Below are 13,813 nucleotides of genomic sequence, written 5' to 3' on the forward strand. Positions count from 1 at the left end.
CCTTACTATAGGCCAAACCTTGTACTAAGTGCTGCAGATGTTAGTGATGATTAGGGCCCACATGGGGCTCATAGTATTAGTAGTAGGGAGAATATGTTTTTGAATCCCCAGTGAGAACCAAGGCCCAGAAAAGTGAAGTGACTTGCCAACGAGACTTGGGCTGGCATTAGAACCCAGGGATTCTGTCTTCCAGCCTCGTGCTCTTTCCACTAGACCACAATGTATTCAACTGAAAGCTCCTCATCTGAGTTCTATCCTCCCAACCCAAATTGGTCATCAGAGGTGTTCCCCCATAGAGATGGTCAATCTATTAATCTACACCAATATTCATTCTCAAGTCATCGTGTCCCACTTGGTCTCCATACCCAAACTACCTACCCTGTTGCAAAAATTGACACCCTCAACACCTCCTCTATAGTGGTCTCATCTCACTTGCTCCTCTATCCCTTCACCATTATCTTACCACTAACCCAAAGCACTGTTTTACCTCCATAGCACTCTTCCTTTGGTCCCGCGGACATGCGATGGAACAATGCTGGCAGAAATCCAGATATCAGGCCGACCTAGTTCATGTCAAATGCATCTTTTCCTGCTCTATCAAGCCCTTTCCCCTGTCAGAGAGCAATCCTGCGCCATGCTTATTGACCCCTATGCCCATTGTCTTTGCCAGGTGTTTCAGACATTTAAGTCCCTCCTCAAATCTCAACGATCTTTAGTCCCTCTCCTGGCTATGTACTTTGTGGATAAAATTGAAATAATCAAGCATGATCGCCCTAAATTCCTCCCTGGTCCTGTCTAGTTCCTCTCTCTCCCACTCCTTCTTTGAACCTCTCATCTTTCCCTGAAGTGTCCCAAGAGGAGATCACCTGCTTCCTCTCAAAATCTACCCCTTCTACCTGTTCTTCTGACTCTTTTTCTTTGGATCTTATTGCAGCATATGACCTCTACTTTTTTATTGTTGACCACCACCTTCACCTGTTCATTATTCAATGGCTTCTTCCCCACTGCTCGCAAACGTGCTCATATATTCCCTCTCCTCAAAATAACCCTCCTTGACCCTGCAGCTCCCTCTGGTTATAGCTCCATCACCTCCTAACATTCCTTTCCAAACTCCATAAGTCAGTTGTTTGCACCTACTTCCTCTACTTCCTTGCTGATTTCCTACTACAACCAAGCCCATACCGTCCATCCTCTAATGCCAACCTAATCGCTCTTCATTGGTCTCATATATGTTGCTGCTGACCTCTTGCCTATGTTTTGCCTCTGGCCTATAACTCTCTCCTCCTTCCAATTCGAAAGATGATCACTTTCCTTGTCCACATAACCTTGCTAATGTCATGACTCTTCCAAGAAAGCTTCCCTGATCAGACCCTCATTTCCCCTACTCCCTAGCCTTTCTGGTTGGCTCTGCACCTTTGGTTCACCCCACCCCTCATCCCCAAAGTACTTATGTACATATCCATAATATAATTTAACATCCATCTCTTGATCTAGTCTGTTAGCCCACTGTGGGTACAGAAGATGCTTGCCAGCCCTGTTATATTGTACTCTTTCAGGAACTGAGTACAGTGCTCCGCATGCAGTAATTGCTCAATAAATATGACTAAGTGATGAAAATCTCTTTGAAGATAGGTATTGTGTTTTTGCCCTTTTCTATCGTTTCCCAAATGATAAGATCATTGATTCAATTGTATTTATTGAGCGCTTACTGTGTGCACAACACTGTACTAAGCGCTTGAGAAGTACTATTCGGCAACATATAGAGATGGTCCCTACTCAACAATGGGCTCACAGTCTAGAAGAGGGAGACAGACAACAAAACAAAGCATGTAGACACGTGTCACAGCTATAGGAACATCATTAACAAAATCAATAGAATAGTAAATAAGTACAAGTAAAATAAATAGAGTAATAAATCTGTACAAATATGTGTAAATGCTGTGGGGGAGGGGAAGGACGTGGGCAGGGAGGTTGGGGAGGAGGAGAGGAAAAAGGGGGCTCAGTCTGGGAAGGCTAAGAGTTTACTTAACTCCTTCTGGGAAGATCAGTGCTCTTCCCAAAGAAGGAGCTAAGTAAACTCTTTTGATGGATTTACCAATATCCTCACCCATCCCAATCAGCTTTTTTGTTCTCTACCCAGATCACCTATGGCCCATTCGATCCGGTCCTGAGTGACAAGACCCAATTTCCATCTCTCTATCAGGTGGCCCCCAGGATCTCCTCTCTGCCTCGGGGAATAGTCCGTTTAATGGTACATTTTGGCTGGACCTGGGTCGGGCTGGTGGTGTCAGATGATATGATAGGAGAGAGATTCCTATCGGATGTGACCGGGGAGATGGTCAGGAATGGTGTCTGTGCAGCTTTTATCATAAAGATCCCCAGTGAGAGCTTCCACTTTAATTTAGCCTGGAAAGTCTACTACAGGGTCACGGCTACATCAGCCACAGCGATGGCTGTCTATGGGGATGCAGAGTCCCTAAGCCTTCTGAGAGCTGCGATAGAAGGATTTGGACTATCTAAGATGGTTTTGATCACCACCTTTCACTGGGACTTTACTTTGAACATTAAGAAAGTAACAAACTACAACTTTCATGGAACCTTCACTATGGCAAAACTTGTTAAAGAAGTTCCCCATTTCAGGGATTTTTTATGGACAGTTAGACCAGAAAAATACCCAGAAATTATTGTCTTGAAGGAGTTCTGGGAGTCTGCCTTTGACTGTTCCTTTTCATTTCCTAAAACGGGTGGAAGAAAATGCTCAGAAAATGCTTCCTTGGAGTTGCTGCCTGTGCAACATTTTTCCCTGACGATGTCTGCCCTGAGTTACAGTGTGTACAATGCCATGTATGCTGTCACGCAGGGGCTCCAGGAGTTGCTCCTGTCCTGCTCAGACCTGGAATCTCGGGTAAACAAGGATTGTCTGGTTTCTCATCTGTGGCACGTAATGTTCCCCCGCTGGACCAGGGGGCTGCAAAATTAGTCAGTTAATCATTGGTATGTGTTGAGAGCTTACTGTGTGCAGCCAGTAGTCCTGACCATTCAGGAGAGTACATTACAACAAAGTTGGTAGAAAGATTTCTTGTCCACAAGGAGCTTTTAGTCTAGCAGTCACAAAAGGAAGGCCCTGCCGAAGTGCAGAAATGGAGGGCCTGGTCGCTACTTGCACCTTCGGAGAAGGCATATCTGTTATAGTCTGGCATATACAGGACTGAGTTCAGAGACCGAGTCCTAGAAATTCATTCACTGAAATGCAATTGCAGGTAAGAGAGAGGAGGAACAGTGCACTAATGCAAGAGGTCCTTCCTGGGCATCTGGTTAAACTGTAACTAAAGTTTGACCAATGAAAATTGGTTTGTTTTAATCATAGTCACTGGTGTATCAGCTGCCCCAGCCTCACACATTCTGGCAAAAAAGGAAGATATAAATCAATCAGTCCTTCAGTGGTACTTATTGAGTGCTTATTGTGTGCCACGCACTGTATTAAGAACTTGGGTGTGTACCATACAAAAGAGGTGGTAGACATGTTCCCTGTCCATAATGAAGAATTGGTAAATCACAAATATTATTGATCCCAATACTTATTTAGGAAGTTGTTCATCGATTGCAGGGAGAAGGGAACACAGTGCTAGACACTGAAAGCATTAAACTTAACAACATGACACTGTGCTCCCCAGATCGGACCATCAGTGCTGCCTTCTTCAATCTTGAAGGACAACTTATGTCAATTGGAATAACCAACACTATCCCATTGGGGATAACGAGGGTTGGGAGGTGGTCACAGAATGCAGCTTCATGGGTCACCATCCTCATCATTGTGATCATCGGCATCTGCCCTTCTCTCTCCTGTGCACAGTTCCCCATTACTGATTGCCACAAACTAACTGCTGAGTGAAAGAGGTCGGCAGTGTCGCTGGACCTAGGGTGAGGCTTCCCTCCACTGTTAGGCAGACATATCCCTCCCTTCCCTCCTCCTTGATTACGCATTGATGAGATGGAAAATATTCCCATGAGGAGGTCTGCCTTTCCTGGGTTCCCTTCCATGCCCTCCATTTCATGCCGGGAAAGAGAGAGAGAGAGAGAGAGAGAGAGAGAGAGAGAGAGAGAGAGAGAGAGAGAGAGAGAGAGAGAGAGACTGACTTGGTGGGGGATCTAGAGAAGCAGAGCAGTCAGCAGCGCCAAAGGTGGGGAAGAAAATATCCCCTCCCAGTGGGACGATTGCTCCCAGACTCCCGGTCTTCCCTGTTGCCTCTCTGTAGCAGTTTTCCTGGGAAGTCATGATAATAATGATAATAATATTGGTGATGGTATTTGCTAAGTGCTTACTAGGTGTCAGCACTGTATTAAAAACTGGGTTAGATAAGGGATAATGAAGTCAGACGCAGGCCTTGTCCCAAATGGAGCCCACAGTTCAACGGGGAGGAAGAAAGGTATTGGATGGCCCATGGAAGTTAAGCCACTTGGAGAAGCAGCATGGCGCAGTGGATAGAGCATGGGCTTGGGAGTCAGAATGTCATGGGTTTTAATTGTGATGCAAACAAACAAACTGACTCCCCAAAACCCCACTGCAGCTGATCTCACCTCCCATAGGGTCAGGAGTCTCTATAATTTCCTTTTATCCATTTTCAGCTCCATGAGTTTCTGAGAAAGGGTCAGTTTTATAACCCTGCCGGGGAACTGGTGATTCTGGACGAGAACCGCAGATCTGCTGCAAAATTTGACATTCTGAACTTTGTGATTTTTCCCAGTGGAAATGGTGAGTTGGTGAAAGTTGGGGAGGTGGACCCCCAGGCACGCCCCGACCAAGACGTCATCATCAATGAGACAATGATCGTGTGGCCTGGGGGAGCCTCTCAGGTAAGCAGCTAATGGGAATGCCTGGATGTCCTGAAGTGGTAGTCCCAGGCTTCTAGTCGTGATTGTATTGATGGAGCACTTACTGGGTGTGCAGCACTGGAACTAGACTGTAGACTGTAAGCACACTGTGGTCAGGGAATGTGTCTTTTCATTGTTATATTGTACATTTCCAAGTGCTCAGTTTACAGTTCTACACACAGTTAGTGTTCAATAAATGCGATTAAATGAATGAATGAATACCCAGTGCTGGGAAAAAGTACTTATATGGCAATGAGACACTGAGTTGGGTCCTCAAGGGGTGCATGATCTGAAACTATGAGGTGTAGAGGGAACTCAGCTCCAACTCCCTCCTAGACCCCCTCCAATCTGGCTTCAATACCCTACACTCCACTGAAACCGTCCTCTCAGAGATCACCAATGACCTCCTTCTTGCCAAATCCAATGGCTCCTACTCTATCCTAATCCTCCACGACCTCTCAGCTGCCTTCGACACTGGACCACCCCCTTCTCCTCAACAAGTTATCCAACCTTGGCTTCACAGACTCCGTCCTCTCCTAGTTCTCCTCATCTCTCCGGCTGTTCATTCTCAGGCTCTTTTGCGGATTCCTCCTACCCCTCCTATCCCCTTACTATTGGGGTTCCTCAAGGTTCAATTCTTGGTCCCCTTCTGTTCTCGATCTACACTCACTCCCTTGGTGACCTCAATCGCTTCCATGGCTTCAACGATCATCTCTACGCTGATAATAATAATAATATAATAATAATAATGGCATTTGTTAAGCGCCTACTATGTGCAAAGCACTGTTCTAAGCGCTGGGGGGATATGACATGATCAGGTTGCCCCACGTGGGGCTTACAGTCAATCCCCATTTACAGATGAGGTAACTGAGGCTCAGAGAAGTTAAGTGACTTGCCCAAGGTCACACAGCAGACATGTGGCGGAGCCGGGATTCGAACCCATGACCTCTGACTCCAAAGCCCGTGCTCTTTCCACCGAGCCACGCTTCTTCTCTAATGAAACCCAAATCTGCATCTCTGCCTCTGCTCTCTCTCCCTCCCTCCAGGCTCATTTCTCCTTCTGCTTTCAGGACCTCTCCATATGGATGTCTGCCCACCATCTAAAACTCAGTATGTCCAAGACTGAACTCCTTATCTTCCCTCCCAAACCCTGTCCTCTACCTGACTTTCCCGTCACTGTAGATGGCACTACCAACCTTCCCATCTCACAAGCCCAGAACCTTGGTGTCATCCTCGACTCCACTCTCTCATTCACCCCACACATCCAATCCGTCACCAAAACCTGCCAGTCTCACCTCCACAACATCGCCAAGATCTGCCCTTTCCTCTCCATTCAAATTACTATCTTGTTGGTTCAATCTCTCATCCTATCCCGACTGGATTACTGCATCAGCCTCCTCTCTGACCTCCCATCTTCCTGTCTCTCCCCGTTTCAGTCTTCACTGTGCCTCGTTTCTCGCCTGTCCCGCCATCGACCCCCGGCCAACGTCCTTCCCCTGTCCTGGAATGCTCTTCCTCCACACATCAGCCAAATTAGCCCTCTTCCTCCCTTCAAATCCTTACTTAGAGCTCAACTCCTCTAGGAGACCTTCCCAGAATAAGCCCCCCTTTTCCCCTCCTCCTTCCCATCCCCCCGCCCTACCACCTTCCCCTCCCCACAGCACTTCCATATATTTGTACAGATGTATGACTCTATTTAACTTGCACATATTTACTACTCTATTCATTTTGTTGTTCGTGATGTGAATAAAGTTATAATCCTATTTATTCTGACGGTTTTGACACTTGTCTACATATTTTGGTTTGTTGTCTGTCTCCACCTTCTAAACTGTGAGCCCGTTGTTGGGTAAGGACCGTCTGTATATGTTGCTGACTTGTACTTCCCAAGTGCTTAGTACAGTGCTCTGCACACAGTAAGTGCTCAATAAATATGATTGAATGAATGAATGAACTGTAGACAGACACATCTGGGACAATTAACCACTAAATCGAGGACTGAAGCAGAGATGACTAGGGGATCCTATCAATTCTCCCAGTCCCTAGGTGAAGGGGTTGAATTATGAGCTAAGGTGGTGTGCTTCCTCCTCTACCTGTCATGTGATGCCATGTGTTGCCAGCCTAATGCCAAGACTGCTCCCAGCCCTCAGTGCCAGGGGGTCCTGGAGATGCAGTGACACAGTCCAGCAAGGGGGATGCTGATGGAGCTTGGCTGCAATTTAAATCCCTGCATCCTGTTGTGGATAGATCATGGTGGGAGCTGGGTTCTGTTATACCAGAGGTGCTGTGACAGTCGCAAGTGGCTCTGCTCGGCCATCTCTTAGGCCTAGCTCAGTAGGGATTGTTCCATTCTGTGTGGGGTTCATGTGGAGAGAGCTCTGACCTGGCATGGCTCCTCTCTGTTCACCTGCTTAGGCTGGAGCTGGTGATGGGTCAGTCACCCTGGCCACAGTGTCACCTGGGGAATGTGATCCCCACATTGTTACTGTGGGACCGCGTATTGGTGGTCATGACAACACAGCTTGGGAAACTGGGGATCTCAGAGCACAGGAAGGGTTGTGGACACAGTGGGAGGCAGAGAACTATTTCCCCAGGTAGACCTCTCGGACCAGAATGTCATCTCCAAGACAGGACACAGAAAAATGGAAATGCTTTAGCATTCATCTATTCAGAACCTTGGACCTTACCGGCACAGTTTCTCAGACTAATCTTTCTGGATGCAGTTATGAATTCAAGATTCGAGAGTTGAAGACTCCGCTCTGCAGTCAGCCAAGGTGGGAGAAAGAAGGGATTCCTGAGCATCACTCTTGACTATGGGGTCGGCTCAGGTGGACCCCCACCACAGATCAGACTCTTGATGACCAGATTACTTCTCTCAACTCTACCCTCTCTACTCAACTCAACTTGCTCGCTCCCCTTTCCCTTCGCCGTTCTCCTACCATTAACCCACAGCTTTGGATCACTGTCACTGTCCACCTCCTTTGCTCTTATGCTCGAGCTGCTGAACGCTGCTGACGAAACTCTGAACACCACGCCAACCTTGTTCACTTCAAGTTTATCCTTTCCTGCCTTAACTCTTCCACCTCTTCTGCCAGGCAAATCCATTTCTCCTCCCTTATTGACACCCATGCCCACCATCCTCGTCAGCTCTTTCGTACATTTAACTCCCTTCTCGGGCCCCCTGTTCCTTCCCCTCCTCCATCCCTCACCCTCAGTGATCTGGCCTCCTTCTTCATTATTAAAATTAACTCCATCAGGTCTGAGTCCACAAAGTCACTCCTCCCCATTCTCCAACCCCCCGCTCTCAACCATCTCCGCTACTCTCCCATTCTTCCCAGCAGTATCTTCAGATGAAATCTCCTCCCTCTTCTCAAGTGCTATTCCATGCACCTGTGCTTCAGACCCCATTCCCTCTCATCTTATGACATTTTTCGCCCCTTCCCTCCTCCCTTCCTTAACTTAAATCTTCAACCGCTCACTCTACAATGATTCCTTCCCCTCTGCCTTCAAACATGCCCACGTCTCCCCAATCCTAAAAAAACCCTCTTTTGACCTAGCATCCTCTTCTAGTTATCGCCTTATCTCCCTCCTACCGTTCTTTTCCAAACTCCTAGAACGAGTCATCTACACTCCTGCCTCGAATTCCTCAATGCCAACTCTCTCCTTGACCTCCTCCAATCTGGCTTCTGCCCGCTACACTCCACTGAAACTGCCCCCTTAAATGTCACCAATGACCTCCTTGTTGCCAAATCCAATGGCTCCTACTCTATCCTAATCCTCCTCGACCTCTCAGCTGCCTTCGACACTGTGGAACACCCCCTTCTCCTCAACACGCTAGCCAACCTTGGCTTCACAGACTCCGTCCTCTCCTAGTTCTCCTCTTTTCTCTCCGGCCATTCATTCTCAGTCTCCTTTGCGGACTCCTCCTCCCCCTCCTTTCCCTTTACTGTAGTAGTTCCTCAAGGGTCAGGTCTTGGTCCTCTTCTGTTCTCTATCTACACTCACTCTCTTGGTGAACTCTTTCTGTCCCACGGCTTCAACTATCATCTCTATGCTGATGACACAAAAATCTACATCTCTGCCCCTGCTCTCTCTCTCTCCCTTCAGGCTCGTGTCTCCTCCTGCGTTCAGGAGATCTCCATCTAGATGTCTGCCCGCCATCTAAAACTCAATATGTCCAAGACTCAACTCCTTATCTTCCCTCCTAAGCCCTGTCCTCTCCATGACTTTTCCGTCACTGTAGATGGCACTACCAATCTTCCTGTCTCAGAAGCCCGCAATTTTGGCGTCATCTTCGACTCTGCTCTCTCGTTCACCCGTCACATCCAGTCCGTCACCAAAACCTGCCTGTCTCACCTCTGCAACATCGCCAAGATCCGCCCTTTCCTCTCCATCTAAATCGCTACCTTGCTGGTTCAATCTCTCACCTTATCCCGACGGGTTTCCTGCATCGGCCGCCTCTGTGATCTCCCATCCTCCTGTCTCACCCCACTTCAGTCTATACTTCACTTTGCTGCCCGGATCATCTTTGTCCAGAAACGCTCTGGGCATGTTACTCCCCTCCTCAAAAATCTCCAGTGGCTTCCTGTCAACTTGCACATCAAGAAAAAACTCCTCACTCTCGGCTTCAAGGCTCACCATCACCTCGCCCCTCCTACTTCACGTCCCTTTTCTCCTTCCACAGCCCAGCCCGCATCCTCTGCTCCTCTGCCGCTAACGTCCTCACTGTACCTCGTTCTCACTTGTCCTGCTGTCGACCCCCGGCCCACGTCCTCCCCCTGGCCTGCAATGTCCTCCCTCCACACATCCACCAAGCTAGCTCTCTTTCTCCCTTCAAAGCTCTACTGAGAGCTCACCTCCTCCAAGAAGCCTTCCCAAACTGATCCTACTTTTTCCTCTCCTCCTCCCCATCCCTCCCACCCTACCTTCTCCCCCTGCCCACAACACATGTATATATGTTTGTACAGATTTATTAATTTATTTATTTTACTTGTACAAATTTACTATTCTATTTGTTTTGTTAATGATGTGCATTTAGCTTTAATTCTACTTGTTCTGACGACTTGACATCTGTCCACATGTTTTGTTTTGTTGTCTGTCTCGCCCTTCTAGACTGTGAGCCCATTGTTGGGTAGGGACCATCTCTATATGTTGCCAACCTGCATTTCCCAAGCACTTAGTACAGTGCTATGAACACAGTAAGCACTCAATAGATACGATTGAATGAATGAATAAATGAATGAATCAGAAGTGGGATCTGATGCCCCGACCCCCTGAAACCCTTGACTCTTAGCAGGGAGAAGGAAAAGGGGGGAGGTGCACGACGGGGACACTTATAGCTCATCCTTTGTTGGGGTTCAGACCTGTATGGGATGTGGTGGGGAAGCCTCTGGGTTGAAGGCTCCAGGATCACCTAGGTAGGTATAGAACTGTAGAGCTCCACTCTCACTGTCACTATCCTCTGTCTTGAAAATTCAGGCTCCACATTAGCAGTGCAGCAGGAGCTGTGGACCAGGATTCAGAAAACGCGCCCAGCTATGGGCGGCTGCCTGCTGCTATTTTTGTGTCAGGTGCCCAGAGGGAGAGATTTCCAACCAGACAGGTAAATATTTGCAGGACCCAGCTCCTCACCTGACCCAGAGTCTGTGGGCACTAGGCAGATGGTGACAAATGAAGGGCATGGGGAGCCAGAGACAGATGATGGGAAAGCCCAAGGGACAGGCCAGAGATGAACATGCCTGACTGCAGACAGAGATGTCCAGGAGTTTTTACTCAGCAGCTTCCTTGCCCATGGGCTGAGGTGACTGCAGGGATGGAAAGCACAATTTCGGCACTGGGCGGGGGTGCTTGGGAGAGAGTGTTGGGCCAAAAGGGTCAGGTTTAATGAAGAGGCAAAAATCCCAGCCTGGGCTGTGACCCTGACCTAGGTGGAGGGAAATGTGTGCTGTAGGGAGAGGTGAGACTCTGCTCCCTTTTCTTTTCCTCCCTCTTTTAAGGCACTCGATATTCACCCAACTCAGCCCCACAGCACTTGCGTGCATATCCATCATTTGTCAACTTATTTATATTACAGTCTGTACTACCTTTTTATACTATGAACTCCTTCTGGGCAAGGAACGTGTCTACCCAAGCTGTTGCATGTACTCCTCCAAGCACTTAGTACAGCATTCTGCACAGAGTAAGTGCTGATTGACTGACTGATTGATTGATTGAATGATTCTTTCCATTCAGACGCGGAGCAGTGTGTGAAGTGTCCTGAAGATCAGTATTCAAACATTGTGAGAGATGGCTGCCTTCACAAAGTGGTGACTTTCCTGTCCCCCAAAGAACTGTTGGGGATGATCCTGGTCTGCATGACCCTCTCCTTCTTTCTCCTCACAGCCCTGGTTTCAGGAGTCTTCATTAAGCACCGAGACACCCCGATAGTCCGAGCCAATAACCTGAATCTCAGCTACACCCTCCTCATCTCCCTCAAACTTTGCTTCCTCTGTGCTCTGACCTTCATCGGCCAACCCACCACAACCTCCTGCCTCCTCCGCCAAACTGCTTTTGGCATCGTGTTCACTGTATCCATCTCCTCCATTTTGGCCAAGACTGTCACCGTGATTATGGCCTTCAGGACCACCAGCTTGGGGAGCAGAGTCAGAAAGTGGGTGGGGCCCAGAGCCTCCATCTCAATAGTCCTGTCCTGCTCCCTGGTCCAGGTGACCATCTGTGTGATCTGGTTGGGCACAGCTCCCCCATTCCCGGAGATGAAAACACACGCTAAGCCCGGACTCATTGTCATAGAGTGTAACGAGGGCTCCATGATTGCCTTCTACTGTATCCTGGGCTACCTGGGCTTTCTGGCCCTGGTGAGCTTCACTGTGGCATTCCTGGCCAGGAGGCTGCCCGACAGCTTCAATGAAGCCAAGTTCATCACGTTTGGCATGCTGGTGTTCTGCAGCGCCTGGGCCTCCTTCCTCCCCGCATACCAGGGCACCAAGGGGAAGGCCACAGTGCCACAGAGATCTTCGCCATTCTGGCCTCAAGTGCCGGGCTTCTTGGCTGCATCTTCATCCCAAAGTGCTATGTCATCCTGCTGCAGCCTGAAAGGAACACCCGGGAGTGGATGAAGAGGAAATGATCCCTGGGACATTAGTTCAGGACTGCTATGTTTATTGCTTAAAATTTTTCTCTACCCCAGTTTTCTTACAGGACCAAAGGAGAGAGAAATCCAGCCAGGGATATCCAGAAGGGATTCCCTGGCCAATCCGAATCAGAGGTCAGGCCTGGGTGCTCCCATGGATCATTGGATGTTTGTCCCATGGCCTTCTGGACTCTTTCCTTCTCCAGGTGGGACTCCCACAGAGTCATCTGCCATCACCTGCTGGTTGTGCGGGAGACCACAGTGAGCTCGAGTTCACTCAAACCTGGGACAGCAGATGGGGGAGGGAACAATGAGGATCAACGTCTCCGAATGGTGGAGGTGGAGGTGGAGACCCTTCCCAGGGGGACAGAACTCTCAGGGAGGAAGGAAACATCAACCCCATTTCCCTTTCCTATTTACCCTACTTTCTACATCAGCTATTCACTTGGGTCTTCACTCTTTAAGGCATTAGATATTCATCCCACCCAAAGCTCCTCCGCTCTTAAGTCTTTAGGAGAAGACTTCTTTAGGAGAAGCAGCGTGGCTCAGTGGAAAGAGTGTGGGCTTTGGAGTTCAGAGGTAATGGGTTCTAATCCCAGCTCCATCACTTAGCGGCTGTGTGGCTTTGGGCAAGTCACTTCACCTCTCCGGGCCTCAGTTACCTCATCTGTTAAATGGGGATGAAGACTGTGAGCCCCTCGTAGGACAACCCGATCGCCTTGTAACCTCCCCAGCGCTTAGAACAGTGCTTGGCACATAGTAAGCGCTTAATAAATGCCATCTTAAAAAAGGCCATATCCTTATCCTCTGTTGTCTCCACTATGTATACTTTATTTTATGGTTTGTCTCCCCTTCTACACTCTAAATCCCCTGTGCTCAGGGATCGGATCTAGCAATTCTGTTGCATTGTAATCTCCCAGGGGTTTAGTACAGGCCTCTATACCTCAAGTGCTCAATATATACCATGGATTGTTGGAATTATTGACTGATTCATTCTTCTTTTTTAAAACCCATGTACTTCCGCCTCTCCCATTTCTTGTCCCCATTGACCTGGCCTCTTTCTTCACCGAGAAAATTTAGACCATCAGGTGTGATCTCCCGAAAATCTTCCCTGATCCTCCCCATTCTCCCTTCCTCCTGCCCCTTCTTCAACACTCCCATATCTCCCAGCAGTATCTCAAGAGGAGGTCTCCTGTCTTCTCTCAGATTCCACGCCCTCCAACTACACATCCAACTCCATCGTTAGCAATTATCAACGCACTTACCGCCGTCTTCAATTGTTAGCTTTCCAGTGACTTTTTCCCCACTGCTTTCAAACATGCTTATGCATTTCCTATCCTAAAAATACCCTCCCTTGGCCCCTCGATGCTCTCCCATTGTAACCCTATCTGCCTCCTACCATTCCTCTTCAAACTCCTAGATAGTTGTCTACATCTTTTCTCTCAAGTTCTTCTTCTTGAAATCTCTCCTTGAACCCCTTGTATCTGGCTTCTGTCCCACTCACACCCAAGAAACCACTCTCTCAAATGTCACAAACGATCTCCTTCTTGCTAAATCCCACAGCTTCTATTCCATTCTAATTCCTCCTCGACCTCACATCCACCTTTGACACTGTCAAGCACCCGCTTTGCCTGGAAATATTATCCAACTTTGTCTTTACTGACACTGTCCTCTGCTGGTTCTCCTCCTATCTCCCTGGTCACTCCTTCTCAGCCTCTGTCATGGGCTCCTCCTCTGCCTCCCACTCTCTAACTGTGGACATTCTGTAAGGTTCAGTTCTGCGTCCCCTTCTATTCTCCATCTACACTCACTCCT

The 13,813-nt window shown here is 48.3% G+C and overlaps 1 pseudogene; it reads left to right on the forward strand.

Moving 5' to 3' along the window:
- LOC119922768 overlaps positions 1-11,995 on the forward strand; it is a 37,884-nt pseudogene extending 25,889 nt beyond the window's left edge.
- Positions 11,996-13,813: the final 1,818 nt, after the last annotated feature.

The sequence above is a fragment of the Tachyglossus aculeatus genome, unplaced genomic scaffold, assembly GCF_015852505.1.
Source record: "Tachyglossus aculeatus isolate mTacAcu1 unplaced genomic scaffold, mTacAcu1.pri scaffold_123_arrow_ctg1, whole genome shotgun sequence".
Lineage (NCBI taxonomy): Eukaryota > Metazoa > Chordata > Mammalia > Monotremata > Tachyglossidae > Tachyglossus > Tachyglossus aculeatus.